The sequence below is a fragment of the Stenella coeruleoalba genome (genome assembly GCF_951394435.1).
Source record: "Stenella coeruleoalba genome assembly, chromosome: 1".
Classification (NCBI taxonomy): domain Eukaryota; kingdom Metazoa; phylum Chordata; class Mammalia; order Artiodactyla; family Delphinidae; genus Stenella; species Stenella coeruleoalba.
In genome coordinates, this window is record NC_137169.1 from 158,448,530 (window position 1) to 158,467,514 (window position 18,985).

Below are 18,985 nucleotides of genomic sequence, written 5' to 3' on the forward strand. Positions count from 1 at the left end.
CTTTATTCCGGCATCCAATCATTGTAAATATTTCTCATGGACACATTCTTAGAAGGCCTATGAATAACCTGGCCTCTTACTGATTCTCCCTTTTGGAGTCTTACTAGCCAGACTTCCCCAATAACTTTCAGAGAGAGTTTTCCCCCTTTCCGGGTCTTCTTTTTGACTTCTATACGCCATAGAACTTTCAAAAGTCATCACACCAATACTAATATTACCACATACCCTCCAGAAAGCTCCAAGCTGTTTATGCCTATTCATTAAGTTAATACTTTATCAAAACTTGTCCAACTGAGTAGTTTTAGCACAGATATTTTACACATTTTAGCACAGACATGCTCTGTTTAAGGCTGACAGATCCATTAGGAATTAACTTTCTGGTACATTTTCCCTCTGACATTTTCCTCACAACTGGGTTTCCTCATAACTGAGCCATCAGTTATCTCTTGCCTATAGAAAGGCAGATAAGAGAAAAGAAAGCTAAGTGAGAAAAGATATGTAAATAGACTAGCACAATATTGGACACATAATAAGTATTCAATAAATGATAGCAAGTATTCTTACCCTTATCCTCACATTAGTTTATATGTATTAAAAACTGATTACTGGACTCAACTCTTACTTCCATTTCTCATTAGATCCTCACAGAAACCTTGGAGGAAGTGAGGTTTTATCCCCATTTTACAGGTTGGGAGACTGCAGCCTAGAGGGCTTAAGTACCTTAACTGAAGTCATATAGTCAAGAAGTAAGCCTATATTTGTCACAATCACTTGCCCATGCTTTGACGTGACACCACCACCCATCATTTACCCAGCTTCACCAAGGTACTACTAAATTTTTCACTCTTATTCTCCTCTCTTTGCTTCATACTGCCATTGTCACCAACCCAGTCAAATTCACTTTTAATTTTCCAATGTTAGTGAAGGGAGTAGAAGGTGGAAATTGAGGTTAAAGGAGGAAACTTTAATGTTATTCAAGGATGACTTCATCTTAACTTCCAGCCTTCGTCTACCCATTCTCTGCTCCAGTCACATGCAGAGTATTTGCTATCTCTTCCATAAGTCTTGACTTTTCTTATCTTTATGCCACTTTTCTTTTCTCCATTTGCAATGAATCTCCCTTTCCCTTGGTTCTTCACCATTTCTTACTCCATACTCTCCATTAAAATTCAAATCTACCTTTAAAGCCCAACTCATATACCAGTTCTGTCCTGAAGTCTCCTGGATCTGCCAAGTCAGAACTAACCACTTGCTCCTCCGTGCTCCTGCAATGGCAATGATGTTAGAAGGGCGAGTGATTTTACAGCTCGCTCACCACCTGTGGGAAATATGTCCTCTTTGCCCTTCCACATCCTTTCTCCACCCAACTCTATATGGATGGCTTGCATGGCCTATCTTAGTAAGTGTCCTTGCTCTGGCTTCCTTTTGGCTCACCAATGAAGAGTACCAATAGAAGATTGTAGGGAACGAAGGAGGGGAGTGAAGTTAGGGTATTAATTCTTGCCAAATTGCTGGGAGTTGGCTGCATCCCCCAACTAACGTATAGTGCTTCTCTGTGGGGCGTCACAGCATCTTTGGGCAGGACTCTCTCTCCAGCAAGGCTTCCTTTCTCTTTCATCCCCTATAAAGTAGCCACACTTTTACTGAACCCAGGGCACTACACTCTCTCTTGATTCTCTACATTGGGCTCAATTTATCTTTACTGATGTACCCCTGATTTCCTGCTGAGACCCTGTCTGATGAACTTCGTAATATGCTCTTCTAAGCTGTTAATTTTATAAACCACATTATTACACTTATTAGAAGAATGTCTTCAGGATGTGTCAGTAAGCTCTGATTGATGATAATGGTAAACAACTAGAATTTATGGAACATAAAGTATGCTTTGGTTACTCTCTTGAGTACACCGTGTGCATTATTCTAATTAATTAAAATCACTATTAGCTAAGCAAGGCACACAGATGGTAAGAGGTTCCCAGAAGTAACTTGCTCATGGTCACTCCAGTGTCTCAGTAGTGTTTAGGACTCAGATCTGTCCAAAGCCTAAACCTTAAGCTCTAGGTCTAAGCAGTGGGTCTCCAACTTGGGTATGCATCAGCATCACCAAGAGAGCTTGCTGAAACAGGTAGTGGGCCCCACCCCCAGAGAGTCTGAGTCTGTAGGTCTGGAGCAGGGCCCAAGACTTTCATTTCTAAAAATTCCTACGTGCAGCTGATGTGCTGGCCTGGGTACCAGACTTTGAGAACCACTAGTCCAGGCATTTTAGGTCCAGAATTTCAGGTGTTAGAATAATTTTCTGGTGATAAATGTCCAAAAAAAAAAGCACTGCATTTTTCTGTTTGTAAGGAGGTAATACATTCAATCTTAAAGAGTCTATAATGGGACTAAGTATTTAAGAAAGAAGAGTTATTCTCCAGGAAGACAGGAGGAGATGGACATTCTAAGGACAGGAATGCCCTTTCAGGAAACTTGCAAAGGGAACAGAAAAATAACATAGTAAGATTCTGCTATCCAGTGTTCACAGAACATGAGTGGGATACTCTTGACTGTAAAATGGGAAGCCAACTTTTGCTCACCATATACATACCTTATTCAGTACAAATGTTTATTAAGAATCTCCAAAAGCTAGACACTAGGCATCAGGGCTACACTGATAGAGCAGATAAAGTGCCTGGCCTCAGGGAGCTTGTGCTTCAGATGATGTACATCAGCTAGATAGACTGAATGATGGATACTATTTTGGGTTCACACTTCATCTCAAGAAAAAAATATATCCATAGACGTGATCAAGGAGTCAAATGGCCAAAGACCTAGCCTCAAAGTGAGAGTTAATTTCATTAAATGGTAGGTAAAAATTATTTTATATGCCGAGATAGGCTCTGCTTAAAAGACACACTATTCCTCCAAACGTGTTATACAAGCCAGCTTATGAACCTGTGACTTTTTCTAGGAGAAATGTTGCCTTCTTTCCCAAGAAGGGAGTGGTAGGGGTCGGGGTGGAAATAGTTTCCTCATCAGAGGCACAGTCTCACTACCACTGCTCAGCTCCAATTCGCAACCTTCTGAATGGTTTCCAGACTAAGTAATTTAGCAAAGTGATGAAGAAAAAATGGCCCATTAATCTTATGATGCGTGTTATAACTTAACTCTGGGTTTAGCATAGGAAAAATATTATTTGCATTGATTAGAAATATGCTTTATGGCTGCATATATTATTCACTCTGAACATTCTAAAATTATTAGCTGGGCTGACATGATGAACTGCACAGGAGTACTTCTAGATGGCATCTCAATGTCATCTGTTACTCACATCATATAGGTCTAGGAATCAATATGTATTTTACTCAATATGAGATCTTATTCCAAACACCAAAATATGCCTGTTTTTATTCGATGGTTATCATCATGAAACTACCAGCTAAACATCATTTAGAAAATTCAAAGCAAGTAAATTACTGTATTAACTGTCTAACTATGATTATGACTTTCCTCCACTTATAGCTGATATAATAATCTGGTCAGTCTGACTAGAAGGATTTATTCATTAATTTACTCAAATGTTCTGAGGTATATTTTGAAGGACTTAAATTATGGTCTGGTTTGTAGGATCCAACAGTAAGGGTGCAGTTTATCTCCTACAAGCTCTGTGACCTTGCCCAAGTGACTTAGCATCTCTGAGCCTCACTTTCCTAATCTGTAAAATGGAAACAATAATAGAACCCAAGTTGTAAAGCTGAAGGAAAAAAAGTAATATGGTAATGTATTTTGGCACAAAAGAGCAGTTACGCTGATGGTCATTATTTGTGAATACTGTTGCTAAGATTATTGAAAACCTGTTGTGTGTTAGGTGCTGTTCAAGGACTAGAATTTTAAGACTGTTCTTCACCTTTATCCCAGTTTTACCTGCAAAGTTCTGCCATGCACTGGAAAAACATACTGGTATTTCTAGGGAAGGGGACCACTCAGGTGACATTTTTGTTTCACCAGGTATATAAAGTATACAAAGGTTATAGTGTATCTTTTAAGTCCTTTGGACGTCTAGTTACCTTTCACTAGAATGATTCTAGTAGATCCTGATAGATACCTGAGACAAGGTCAGGTCAGTGATGTTGGTACCTTTTCTGGCTTAAGAGCATGGGGCAGAAACACAGGAAGAGAGGTCTTCCTTTTCCACTCCTGTTACTAAGAACCCTCTCGAATAATGACAAAATGAAACGGATCACTACATTGTTGCATGTTGTAGAATCAAAGCAGTGTACAAAGCAAAGAGCACTGGCCTCCATTATACGTGCATTTCACTCGAGATTCACTTTTCTAGACCGTGGAGAAAGCAGATGTTCCAACACTTTCCAGGTACTGGAATATTACAAGCTGGCAATCTCCACCACTGCATGTTTGATCACACTATTCCCTGCAAATGGAATGCTGTTCCATCAAGGTCAGATTGACCAGTGCAGATACCTGATTTTATCGTACGGTCAGAACCAAATTAACTTACTGAAATTCTGCCCAGCTCAGGGTCTACTTTCTCTGTGAAACCTCCTGTGAGATCCCAAGTTACAAAAAACTCTATCTTCTTCAGAAGACATTGTATACTAGATAAATAGTAATTTACATATAAATATATGTATATGTGTGTGTATTTCTTTGTTACATTAAGTTATAACTCCTGTGGTTTCTCTTCTTAACTAAACTGGACCCCCTTATCATCACAGTGGCCATGTACATCATTGTATCCTCCAAAAAATCCAGATAATAATATCATGGATTCAGTATATAGTTGTTTAATAGAAAACAATTAACTAACCACTGCAGAATACTAGTGTCTCTCCAGGTGTGTTCAGTGGATCATAAATCCTATGAGACAGTCCATGAAGGAAAAGATTTCAAATAAATTTGGGATCTGTTGTCCACTACATCTCCTTATCAGAGACTCATAATTCACAAGACTCGTAAAAAGCTCTGTAGCAAAGAAACTGTTGACTTAGTTTGACCCAGTATTTCTCTTACAAGAGTATCAGTTCTGGAGGTCAAGGACATTTTCCACCTCTAATACAACATCTCTACTGCCTAGTAGAGTGCCTGGCACTTAGTAGACACCTAATAAATATTTGAATAAGTTTCAACATACATTCCCCTATTAAGCTATAGAAGAAAAACATAGTATATAGTAGATTTTGATTTACTTGGGGAGAATAATAATATGAATAGATAAATTTACACAAGTCATTTTAAAGTATATATATTTGATAATACTTTTTTCCACAAATCTACACAATTGCACATTTAGTGGTGATAGTAAACCAACTACATTTGCTTCTGAAAACTTGCTAAGAAGGATGGCTACTAAAAACTACAACCTGAACCCAAAACAATTGATTTAGTTCATCGGTCCCCACTCCTTAGCAGTTTTAATATAGAAGGAAATAGACGCATATATTTCTTTTCTGCCATAATATGACATCATAGAAGGAATGCTATTTTATTAGCTAGAAATAAGATTTGCTTTTGTTATTTTAGAACATTTGATCACATAAGAATAATTCTAGATTTTTTCCCCTCCTGTGACTCTCATAGCATCCCCATCTAAAATAGACTTTGGAGATTTAGATCAAATGTCATATCAATTGTCCTAGACTGCTTACTATGTGCTTTCACCATAGATTTTAATGTCAATAGAGAAAGGAGAAGGAAAAGTCAGAGGGAAATGAAACAGGTGTATGCAACACCCCTCTCTACTACCGACATTTCTCAGAATTCTGGGGGAAGTTGCATCTATAAGGGGAAAGTTATTCACCATGGAACTCATGGTGGTTGAACTTCTCATGAAGAATTTTTTTTTCACTACTGAAGAAAAATATGTTTGATTTTACCATAACTGAAAAGTTCTCCTGTTTCTACTTCTGAGGTTTGCCCTCAAGACTACTGTTTACCTAATGGAAGTGACTCCTATGCATGGAGGAAAAAGTGCACCATTTGAAGGAAAAGCTAAAGGAGTGATATTCAGGTAGCTCCTCATTCCACCAATGAAAACACACACATAGATTTTCCACTTTACACCTCATTTTCCACCTTATTTTCATGATTTTGAAATAAATATGTAGGGTCTGATGAGTTTGTCAATAGTCTATAATTATTAGTGTTATTAAAATAGAATACAAATGATAAGCCATATGTAAAAATGCTGTGCGAATAAACTGCTATACCCCAAATAATACAAATGAGTGAATGGCAGTAATTTTTAAGAGGGATTAACAACATAAAGGATATTAAAAAAATGATGACCGTATTTCATATTTATGTGTCTTTTTCTCTCTCACTCTTTTTTTTCTTTTTCTTTCTTTTTTTTTTTTTTTTTTTTTTGCCGTACGCGGGCCCCTCACTGTTGTGGCCTCTCCCGTTGCGGAGCACAGGCTCCGGACGCGCAAGCTCAGCAGCCATGGCTCACAGGCCCAGCCGCTCCGCAGCATGTGGGATCTTCCCAGACTGGGGCACGAACCCGCGTCCCCTGCATCGGCAGGCAGAACACTCAACCACTACACCGCCAGGGAAGCCCTTCTCTCTCACTCTTACTCAACTCCTAAATAACTAAGAGAATATGCTCACAAATGGTAAGCATGTTTTGGATGTTCGATGTGTGTTTGTGGGAAAGAACACAAAAAAAAACTGCCTCAATTAGGTCAAATATCATACAAGAGATGAATGAGATTAGAGATGGGATTGGGATTTGTGTTAGTTACTCAATAGCTAACCAATCACAGATATGACAGTGTAGTGCAATATGCAAATATACTTTTAAACAACTTCTCTTAAGTTGTCTACTGTCTGTAAAGACGATCACACTCGACAACTCTGCACTTAACCCCAGAGCTTCTGAGTTAGAATCTGTTAGAAATAGGTACACGTTTCATTGCTTTGGCAACATTTACATGGCTCTGCATCAGGCAATACAACTGCTAAGATCACACTCTGGGAATTCAGGAAAGGCTAGTGTCCAGTTCTGGTCGTTCTACCACCCAACTGTGATCTAGGATAAATTCCTGATTAAAAAGAAAAAAAGAAAGAAAAACCCTGAAGATGCTGAAACAGTATTTCCTCCTTCACAGGGTCGTCATGGGGATAAAAGGTCATTAGGATAAAGTGCCTCTCACCCAGGAAACACTGATAAATGCTACTGATGCTACCATCATCATCATCATGACCGATCAAGAACATATTGCCACATGGAAATTCAACATTCCCTGGGCCATTCACAACTTTCCTTTAAAGGACTCATATTCTACGTGGGGTCTTAACACCTTCAAATAACAGAAAATACAAGTCTTTACGCCTTTTTTTCTGTAGCTAATTTTGGCATCTTTCACCTGTGTCCACTTAAGTGTTGGTTTAGCATATTCTTGTCACACAAAGAAGCTACTTCCCAAAGAGAGGAACAATGTGTCAAGTGACAAAGACATTGAGTGAAGTCTTTCACATCCTAGATTGTCCACGGTACAGCTCAGCTGGTCTCTGGGTTGGAAGGCCTGGGTCTACTTTGCTCGTCTGTTACAGCGGAAGGGACACGGTCCTTAGCATGTGGTCTGTGAAACAGAGGCAGCTGCGGGTAGAATTATAACACAAGCAGAACTGGCTTCAGTTCTTCCTTCTTAGGTCTTTTTCTTCTTGTTCAGCTGTTCAAGGAACTTGCCTGCCCTCTGTCCCTGCCAGGACGATGTTACATCTGCCTGGATAAGTAGGTCACCATTGTATATCAGGAAAGGTCTTATTTGTAATCATCAGGAACCAGATACGGCTAATTTGAGCAGAAAAGGAAACTTTTGGAAGTTTATGGTTAGGTCTCAGTAACTAGAAGCAGATTAAACAACCGAAAGCCAAGGCTATGCTATTGCAATTATAGGATCAGGCCAAAGTGATGTTATAAGTCCCAGCTGGCCTTGCTACCAAGCAGGAACAGGAAACAGGAGGTTGACCCAGCACTGCTGGCCTTGCTTCTTTACATCATTTATTTGTCATTCAAAATCCAAGAGAGGGGTGCAGTTGGCCAACCCGAGGTCGCCCGACTGTTTTCCATCTGTAAGGGAGACTGAGCATGTGAGTAAACAGTGTATCTGACATGTTCAGCTTGTATAACGAGAGGAAGGCTCTGTTTCTCACCAAGACCCACAAAGTGGAAAATTCCCCAAAGAGAAAGGAATTTCAGATCAGATGCTTGGAAAGTTAAAAACAACAACAACAAACAAATGCAGATGCGGAATTAAAGACATGGAGTCATTAAGAACCTATATGTGGAGTGATTCAGACCTGAGTTCACATCTGGAGCAAGCTACTCAATCTTGCTGAGCTTCAATTTTCTTTAAAGGAAACAACGAGGAAGATGATATCCACATGTAAGTTGTGGTACACATGAAGAAGGGTAGTACAGTATATGATGCCTGGCACATCCTATGCATTTTCTAAAACTACTAGTAGTACTATTATTATTGTTACTTATTATACAATTTATTGTAGAAATTAACAGGGAGAGTATTAATAAATGTTAATACAGTGCTAAGTGTCACATTTATGATCTCAACTAATTATTTGTTGATTCAACAAACATTCCACATATCAGAAAATAACCTGTTAGTGTGTATATATATATATATATACACACATATATATATATATATATATTTTTTTTTTTTTAACAGAAGAAAAGAAACCCTGAGGCTTAGAAAGTGTAAACAATGTACCAAAAGTCACTCATTTAAGAGGTAATGGAATATTATTCAGCCTTAAAAAATGAAGGAGATCCTTTCATTTGTGATAATATAGATGAAACAGGAGTGCATTATGCTGATGAAATAAGCCAGACAGGATAAATACGAATGATATCATTTATATATGGAATCTAAAAAGAAAAAAAGCCACACTCATAGAAACAAGAGTAGAAAACTGGTTGCCAGGGGCTGGGGTGTGGGTGGGGAAAAGAGGGGAAGACTGGTAAAAGGGTACAAACTTTCGGCTGCAGGATGAATAAGGTCTGAGGAGCTACTGTATAACATAGTTACTACAGTCAATAATACTGTATTGTATAACTAACATTTTCTGAGAGAATAGAACTTAAGTGTTCTCACCAAAAAAAGAAAAAAAGGAAAAAGGTGTCATGAGCTGTTAGATGTATTAATTAACGTGATGGGAAGGATCCTTTTGCAACGCATATGTATATCAAATCATCATGATATACTCTTTGACTATCTTACAATTTTGTCAATTATACCTCAATAAAACAGAAAAAAAAAGAGGTAATAAAGATGAGACTCCAATCCAGGATTATCCAGCTCAAAAAACTACACTCTTAACCATTACAATATAGTATCCATCCATATGTTGTAACTGTAAAATGCTTAACACAAAGGAAACGTTAAATAAATGGTATTTATTCTAACTCTAATGCTTACTAGATATTAGTTATGTGGTATGCTTTACTTCTAACTACAAGGGTATAAGGTGCAAATTCTTGCTACAGAACATAAAAGCCCCTGTGGTACCCTGTAGGATAAACACAGTACCTGTAAATCTCTCATCTCTCAACCCACAGTCTCCTCAAGTTGGAGGTCTTTACCCCCTTTATAATGTGGGAATAATGCCTTTCCCACATTTGCACTGGGCATGAAAATCCATACTTCCAGGTGTATACTGAACCTCCACTTAGCTCCTCGTCACCTTGGAATCACCAGACCAAAGATCATTTATTCCATTAATATAAATGATGTAGGGATAGAAGTACAGAATATACAGAGAGTGTTGGAGGAATCCAAACAACAAGTCCTCCACTCTCAAAACAAATTTTAGAGTTCCAAAAGTAAAGAGCAATGTTTGGAAATAAAACTAAAAATGAAACTAACATCTACAATTAGCCAAGTATTTATTATGGGCCAGGCTACTTACTAGGCACTTGATAAACATTACAGCTCATCTTCCTGCAGTCCTTCAAAGCATATAATATTGTTTCTATTTCATAGAGAAGAAAATTGTATCTAAGCAGGTTACTGATTAGCCCAAGACCACAGGGCTAGGCTGTAAGAAAAGAAGGCCAAGTTTCAGTGGTCAAAATGGTGATGGATGTTATAACTAGAAGATTACGGCTAGTCGAATAAAAATATTCAAAACGGTCCTGATGTATTATTAGGATTTCTTTAGAATAACTTGGGTGCCTTAGTGAATACAGTAGCGGTAGGCACTACAGTCTCTTTAATTTGCTAATCATACAAATCTACTTTAATATTCTTGGTGACAAGGAGCTAACTACTGATAAGACAGCTTCTTCAGTTTTGGGGCTACTCCAGGGTGAAATGCCGGAACGTCTTACTGCCTGCAATGTTACCTAGTTCTACCAGGGGGAATAAAGCAGAACAAGTAGCCACTGTTCTTGACAAATGGATACAGTTTCAGTTTTTCAAAATATGAGTGTCAGATTCATTCATTGTATCAGATAGATCTGTCAAATGGCTTTGCCCATTTACTAATGGATGGCATACTGCAGACACACGTTAGGTCAAAGGACTCAATGTCACCTCATTGATACTGTCATCAATATAATTTGTATTGGCATTTTGTCTCACCCTGACTTTAAGGACTATGTGAGGAGATCCAAGTCTCCAGACCATGGACTGATCACCTCTGCTTGACACAGTATTCTCTGCTCATTTCCAGAGGGGACCAAGGATGAGCTCTTGTACTTCTGAGTCTATTCACCCTACCTGGCAACACATACTAGCTGGGCTGATTGGATCAAGCAGGAGCCCCAGAGTTTAAATTTCCAGCTGCATTGGAGGAAACAGAGGCTATGCCCCAATCCCATAACCCCTCACTTCTTACTGCTAGCCTATCCTAGGCTGTTCTTGCTGATAGGAGTACTTCATGCTAAAAATTAATTTTGCTTGCCTAATGGCAGTCACACAACCTCAAATGCCATTTTTATAAATAAGGCAACCACCAATGGAGTGTGATTTAGGGTTTTTTCTTCTGTAGACCCTGCCTACCCTATAAAATCTCCCATTACTGCATCATGGAGACTATAATCCCTTTCCGAGGGAACAGATTCTTTCCAACCATAAGATGAAATAAGAACTTACATTTCCATACTGCCCAAAAGGAAATAAATTGATTACAAAATGCAGGAGAATGACTGATTTTCCACATTTGTTGTGTTCATTAAAGGGTTTTTGAATAGACTTGACAGTATTAAAGAAGTTCAACACACACAAAATAAAAATTAATAAAGAGAAAAAAATTGCATTGACAACAAACAACAAAATAAACACACTGATATATAAAAGGTTGTTATACATCGATGAAAAATGGATGTCATAAAGTCACAAACTAAAAAGTATTAACAGCCAATAAAGATACGAAAATATGTTCAACCTTGCTATTATTATCAAAGAAATACAAATAAAATAATTCAGGTGTCATATTTTACTGACTAGAATGACAAAGTTTTAAAAAACTTGATAATACTGGTATTGATATTGATAATACTGGTACTGATGAGTGTGTGTAAGAAACCACACTGGATGTTAAATTCTTGGTAGAAATAAAAAGCACGGTAACCTTTCTGGAAGACAATATGTCAGTATGTACCAGAACTGACAACCAGCCATTCAAGTTCTAGAAGTCCGTTCTAAGGAAATAAACAAATGCTCAAAGACATATGAACAAGGATGCTTGTCTCATTGTTTAGCAAAGCAAAACAGGAATAATCTAAATGTTGAACAGTAGGGACTGGTTAAATAAATAATAGAATGCTGTTCAACCATTAAAAATGATGCTGCAGATTTTTATTAGGTGATGAGTAATCATACTTATATTACTAAATAAAAATGTTATAGAACTGTTTTGTAGTTTGATATAATAATTAAAGGTATTTTATACTTGCATTGTATTTATATGCACCCCGTCACAAAAAAGTTTCAAAAGATACCCTCAAAAATGTTACAGAGATGATTTATCAGAAATGGGATTTTGAGTTATTTTTCCTTTTTTCTTTAAATCCTTTCAATTTTGGAGTTTCTGCAACGAGCCTGTATTATTTTTACAATTAAACATATTTAAATTTACAACAAAAGGATCTAAATTCCTCCAGTTTTCCATTTATTTTCCACCCTGGCTCAGGGTATTTGTGTAAAAAAAAAAAAAAAATCAGCTTATTTTCTCTTTTGTATCAATCTAAATTTACTTTTCATAAGTTAACTATTTTAGTCTGGCAAACGTTTCACACAGGAAAATTGTTAAGGTCTGAGTATTCTATTACCTTTAAAAGCACTGGAAACTTTGAAATTCTTTCTTTCAGAATTTTCACATAATACTGAAAGGCGCGGGGGTGGGGGGGAGATAGCAAAATGAAGGGAAATAGATAGTAGTAGTCAACTTCAATTAAGAAAAAGCAACAAGAGGCAGTTTGTACTCTTTTGATACGGCAGAAGCCCCATGTGTCAACTCATGCTAAAAAATGTATATATACACACACATATATATGTTTGTGTGTATTATATGTATATGTGACACACACACATAATTAATCCACAGTCTTAGGCTAATCACTCATTGTGGCAGAAACAACAAGCTGTTGACTACACTTTAATCAGCTCCTCCAGCCTGTAGAGGCATCACTAGGACCAAGATAGGAACAACATTCTCCATCTCCGCTTGCATCTGGGTATGGTTCTATCCCAAAGAATGTGACCAGAGGTGACCTGAAGAGTTTATGTCTGAAGGATAACGAGTTGATAATTGTAGCTTGCAGCTTCCTCTCTCCTTTCCTTTTTAGGACAAACGTAGAGCCACTTGATGAAGGTGGTGGGTCCCTGAATAACTGAGCAGAAAACTGACCCTCAGACCACCAAAGTCCATACTACACTCCTGAGTGAGTGAGAAATGAACTGTCCATGTGTTGCTCCACTGAGGTTTAAGGTTCATTATTTAGTGTTTAACTAACGCATTTTTTCTTTAAACCTCAGTTGCCTTCTCTGTAAAATAGTCTTTGAAAAGGATCCACTGTAAGTTTTTTCCATTGCTTATGTTTTTATCTTAGTTTTTAATTCTCAGAAACATTGCGCGCATTTTACCTTTTAAGTTAGTAAGTCTACTTTTTTTCCCACAAAGACGGGTTCTTCAAGTTATGGAGAAGTCATAGCAGACTGTTGCTTCAGTTTAAGATACGCATTCGCATATGAGATGAGAAGGGTGAGGACCCAGAGAAACGCCTTTGACAGAGGGGAGTGAGAGCATACTGAAGAATGTTTAGTAATAAAGAATTCAGATGGGAGAAACGGATGGGTTACATCTAACAGATTTGCTCAAAGGAATTCTGGAAAGGCAAATATGTGAAAATGTATAGCAAAGACATGAAATGCCTTTTGGTCCCTAAATGGATTTCATTTCAAAGACGTGCATATTGCAAATACATGTACCATAACACTTCTCTGTCCACTTCTAGAATTTTCTAAAGCCTGACAGAACATCTGCAGAGAGAGGATGTCATTCCAAGATAATCGACTGCAAGTTACTAAATTAAGATAAAAATGTCCTTAACCTTGAACAGTTTTTAAAGAGATTTTAGAAGAAAGGAGCCCTCCAGGGGGTTGTATAACTATATAATTGTACCCTTTCTAAAAGGCTATTTACAGATACATAATGTTTCCCCTCCATTCTTTAAAGTAAAATATAGGATAAAAAAAAATAGTTTGGGGATAATATTTGTTTGGGACAGCAGGCACTGCTAATCAGTACCACTCTCTCCTTATTCCTTACTAACAGAGCCCTGGTTTAGGAGACCCCATTATCCTTAAGGCTAAGGTGGCCAGTTTAAAATCCGAGCTGATGAGATCTAAGTGCAAGTCTGCTGACCATCTGTGGTAAAAAATTTGCTCTCTGAGTTAGACACTTCCTTTTTTTTCTTACTTAATTTCTTTTTTTTTTCCTTTTCTTTCTTCCTGCCCAAATTGTTGGAACACTATTGGAGATTCTGGGGTCACTCTGAAGCTATGTGGACGTGCTAGAGATGTGGAAGCTGGAAGAGTGAAGCAACCCAGTCCCCTGGTGATGCCCTTCAGCAGCTGGACTAACGCTAGAGGGACTATCTCTAAACTTCCTGCTACCCGTGGAAAGTAAGGTAAATATCACTCATTCACTTTCTGTTACCTACTAACTGATCCGGAACTCTAACCTCAGGGTTCTAGAACCCTTCTCAGTATCCCATAGTCATACTCATGTTCCGGACTCCTGATCATCAGACTTGCTTGCAGCAGATGTATGGGGAGGGCGGGCTCTTCTGGAAGCCCTCATACTTCCTCCCCTACCCCCACCACACACAAATAATGATCTTTATGTCCACTCATCCTTCTATCTACACTCAGAGGCCAGGGCCCCCAGGAAGGCTTCACTGACAACCCTTTACTCCTCTCTACATGCAGAAAGGGTAGAGGTGTGGGCTCTGGAATCAGACTTCCTAGACTTGAATTCTTAATCTGTTACTTACCAGTTTAGGACGTGGGCAAAGTAGTTACCTTCTCTGGACACCCCTGTAAAAGAGGAACACTAAGTAGCACCTATGTACCTTACTGAAAGGATTAAATGAGCAAATGCAGGTAAAGTTCTTATAAGTTTTTCTTGGGTCAATCAATTCTAGCTGCTATTGTTACCTTTGACTAATTTAGGGCAGAGTCCCTTTGCCCTCCTTTGGTTCTCTGGGCCCGTCTCATTCACAACACACACAACCGCATACTGCAGAGTTTTGAAAGGTGGTTCTCAAAATGTGGTCCCTGGGCCAGCAATATCAGCCACACCTGGGAACTGGTTAGAACTCTGGCACTGGAGCCCAGCAATCTGTGTTTTAACAATATTCTCAGGCAAATCTGATGCACACTAAAGGTTGACGACAACTGAGAACATCTGTCTCAGACTCTACTGGAGGCATTCACCAAAAACAGAGTTACAGGACCTTACACCTGACCAGCTGGAGAAGGGGTCTAGTAATTGCATGATGTTTCAGCACATAAATGTTTGAGAATCACTGCCATTTTGAATGTGTGTTTCACTTGTCTGTTTTTCCAGTGGACTCTACTTCCTTGCAAGGAAGGTTTGTGAAGATTTGTTGCTGTTGTTTGCATTATTAGTTTTATTATGCTAATTCTAGAATCTCTGGTGCATAGTGCAACCTCAGGCAGGAAGTAGTGGCTCATTAAAACAGGTGTCCCAAAAGTCTTAGTAGAACTTCAAGATTAATTCCTTCAGGAAGAGGTAAAATTGTCATTAGATGCAGATGATATGATACTATATAGAGAAAACCCTAAAGACTCTACATGAAAACTACTACAACTGATAAACGAATTCAGCAAGGTAGCAGAATACAAGATTAACATACAGAAATTGGTTGCATTTCTTTATACCAACAATGAAATATCGGAAAGGGAATGTAAAAAAACAATGCCTTTTAAAATCACAACCCCAAAAATAAAATACTTAGGAATAAACCTCACCAAGAAAGCAAAAGACTTATACGCTGACAACTGTAAGACATTAATAAAGGAAAGTGAAGATGATTCAAAGAAATGGAAAGACATCTCATGTTCTTGGGTTGGAGGAATTAATATTGTTAAAATGCTCATACTACCCAAAGCAATCTACAGATTTAATGCGATCCCTATCAAATTACCCATGACATTTTTCACGCAATTAGAACAAATAATCCTAAAATTCATACAGAACCATAAAAGACCCACAATTGCCAAAGCAATCCTGAAGAAAAAGAACAACGTTGGAGGCATAGCCACCCCAGACTCAGACAGTACTCCAAAGTCACAGTAATCAAAACAGCGTGGTATTGGCACAAAAGCAGACATATGGATCAATGGAACAGAATACGGAGCCCAGAAATAAACTCACACACCTCAGTTAAAGAGACAGTCTCTTCCGCAAGTGGTGTTGGTAAAGTTGGACAGCCTTATATAAACCAGTGAAGTTAGAACACATCCTTTCACCATACACGAAAATAAACTCAAAATGTCTTAAAGACTTAAACATAAGACATGACACCATAAAACTTCTAAAAGAGAACACAGGCAAAATATTCTCTGACATAAATCATACCAATGTTTTCTTAGGTCAGTCTCCCAAGACAATAGAAATAAAAATGAAAATAAACAAAGGGGACCGAATCAAACTTACAAGCTTTTGCACAGCAAAGGAAACCATAAACAAAATGAAAAGACAACCTACAGAAGGGGAGAAAATATTTGCAAATGATGCGACCAGCAAGGGCTTAATTTCCAAAATATACAAACAGCTCATACAACTTGATGACAATAAAAGCAAACAACCCAATCAAAAAAATAGGCAGAAGACTTAAAGAGACATTTCTCCAAAGAAGAAATACAGATGGCCAATAGGCACATGAAAAGATGCTCAACACTGCCAATTATTAAAGAAATGCAAATCAAAACTACCATGAGGTACCACCTCACACCAGTCAGAATGGCCATCATTAAAAAGTCTACAAATAACATATGCTGGAGAGGGTGTGCAGAAAAGGGAACCCTCCTACAACACTGTTGGTGGGAATGTAAGTTGGTGCAGCCACTGTGGAAAACAGTATGGAGGTTCCTCAGAAAACTAAAAATAGACCTACCATATGATCCAGCAATCCCACTCCTGGGCGTATATCCAGACCAAACTATAATTCAAAAAGACACATTCACCCTGATCTTCACAGCAGCAATATTCACAATAGCCAAGACATGGAAACAACCTAAATGTCCATCAACAGATGAATGGATAAAGACGATGTGGTACATATATACAATGAAATACTACTCAGCCATAAAAAAAGAATGAAATAATGCCATTTGCAGCAGCAACATGGATGCAGCTAGAGATTATCATACTAAGCAAAGTAAGTCAGAAAGAGAAAGACAAATACCATGATACCACTTATATGTGGAATCTAAAATATGACACAAATGAACCTATCTATGAAACAGAAACAGAATCAGAGGCATAGAGAATAGACTGGTGGCTGCCAAGGGGGAAGCAGGTGGGAGAGGGATGAACTGGGAGTTTGGGATTAGCAGATGCAAACTGGTATATATAGATTGGCTAAACAACAAGGTCCTACTATATAGCACAGGGAACTATATTCAATATCCTGTGATAAACCATAATGGAAAAGAATATGAAAAAGAATGTGTATACATATGTATAACAGAGTCACTTTGCTGTACAGCAGTAATTAACACAACGCTGTAAATCAAGTATACTTCAATAAAAAATAAGTTAATTAAATTTTTAAAAAGATTAATTCCTTCAGAAGAACAAGTACTACACATTCACAAAAAAAGCACCCTTTGAAAGTTTAAATTTTTGAATTTCTTTGCCACTTCCTTAGTTTTGATCATCTTGGACAATATATTTTTAATATTGACTTTTAAAAAGAACTGTGTTTCAGTGTTTGCTATCCTTAGACAGAAAGAGATAAGTACAACTAAATACTTATTTTTCAAAAGTCTCAAAAGTATAAGGGAAATGAAAGTAATTATATCTTCAAATGATTTTGGGGTATGTTTCTAATTTCATACTTCTGATGCGATTAAAGACTAAAACTGTATTAAGACATTTGAGACATGCCGCATTGGTATTAAATGAATTTAATTTTGTGTAAAGTGGTAGAAATATTTTCTTCAGCGAACATGCCTGCAAATATAAAATCACAACCATAAATCTACAAAAAAGCAAGCTATTGAATGAAATCTGATTGGTTATTTCCCTGCAGTATGGATCTGCTAATAATTTAATTTACTACTTGCTAACAGAAGCCAAAATTTAAATATACACAAATATATATGTGTGTGTATATATATATCTCTTCCATTTTAAATCATTCATATATATGAACAAGTATACATACACATATATAACAATTGTTCATATATATATAGATAGATAGACAGATAGATAGATATACAATTTAAATTAAAGAAAGTACATCTGGTGGCCTATTTTTTCCCCCCGATTCCTAAAGAACACCATATTCTATTCTAGGCAGTGGAATGTCAATCCACCTTAAGGGTTGTTCAATGAGCATATCTGAGAAACCACTGGTTTAGCCAATGATGTACTTATTGAGGGAGGCCCTAGTGCCACTGTCAAGAGCTTATCCACAGGAGAGATAAGAAGGTACTTGTTTGGTTTGTGAAAAGAAGGAGTAGTGAGGAATGGCAGGTAGCTGCAGGCTGATGACACGTGATGTCCATATATATGTAGAACCAACACGCCCATAATTGCACCCATTTTCCATACCCAAATCCAAAGCCTTTATATCATTAATCCCAGGCAAAAATGGTAAGATTCATGTGTGTTACTATCCCACGGCTTCAAGACGCCTATAAACTAATATGAGTATGTCTTAGTTTTATCAGTGGAGGACAAACCAGGCTTCTATCACCAAGCCCCATTCCATAACAGGCAAACCAGTCCAAGACTTCTCTGAGTGCTGCAGGAGAGTCTATGGAAGGGGCGCTCACTCCACTGTGATGCCTAAAATGCCTTTGCACAGAGCAAACATTCAATACATGCTGAGTGAATGAATGAGTGAACTGGTGTCATAAAACAGGCTTATTTGAGGGAAATTCCATTCAACGGCTGGCATTCCTTCCTACCCATCTTAACTGTTAAGCTTGCCATCAGACAAAAATTTAATTATAAAACGTTAGAGTTGAGGAAATTTTAGAAACTTTCTACTCTCCAGAGGTATACAACTTTAATTTAGTGGTAAAAATCACTAGGAGTGATTTAGGAGTCTATCAGACCTGAGTCCAAGTTCCACATCTACCATATTTTCGTGAGCAAATAACTACTTCTGAGGCTCTGTTCCATGTATGCATTATGGGATATCATAATAATACATACATTAATTGTATGACTATCAGGGGATGAAATGACACAACCC

At 37.8% G+C, this 18,985-nt stretch overlaps 1 protein-coding gene across 17 annotated transcripts in view; it reads right to left on the reverse strand.

Moving 5' to 3' along the window:
* Positions 1–18,985, reverse strand: part of LOC307198387 (uncharacterized protein) — a 128,983-nt gene that overhangs the window by 100,251 nt on the left and 9,747 nt on the right. For 3 of the 17 annotated variants that reach the window (XM_079945283.1, XM_079945279.1, XM_079945277.1), the window contains one exon: positions 14,522–14,564. The exons of 13 other annotated variants lie outside the window; for them this stretch is intronic. The gene's annotated coding sequence lies outside the window, so the exon portion shown is untranslated. Of the gene's footprint in view, positions 1–14,521; positions 14,947–18,985 lie in introns of those variants that run through there. One more of the 17 variants, XM_079945281.1, reaches the window with a different exon arrangement.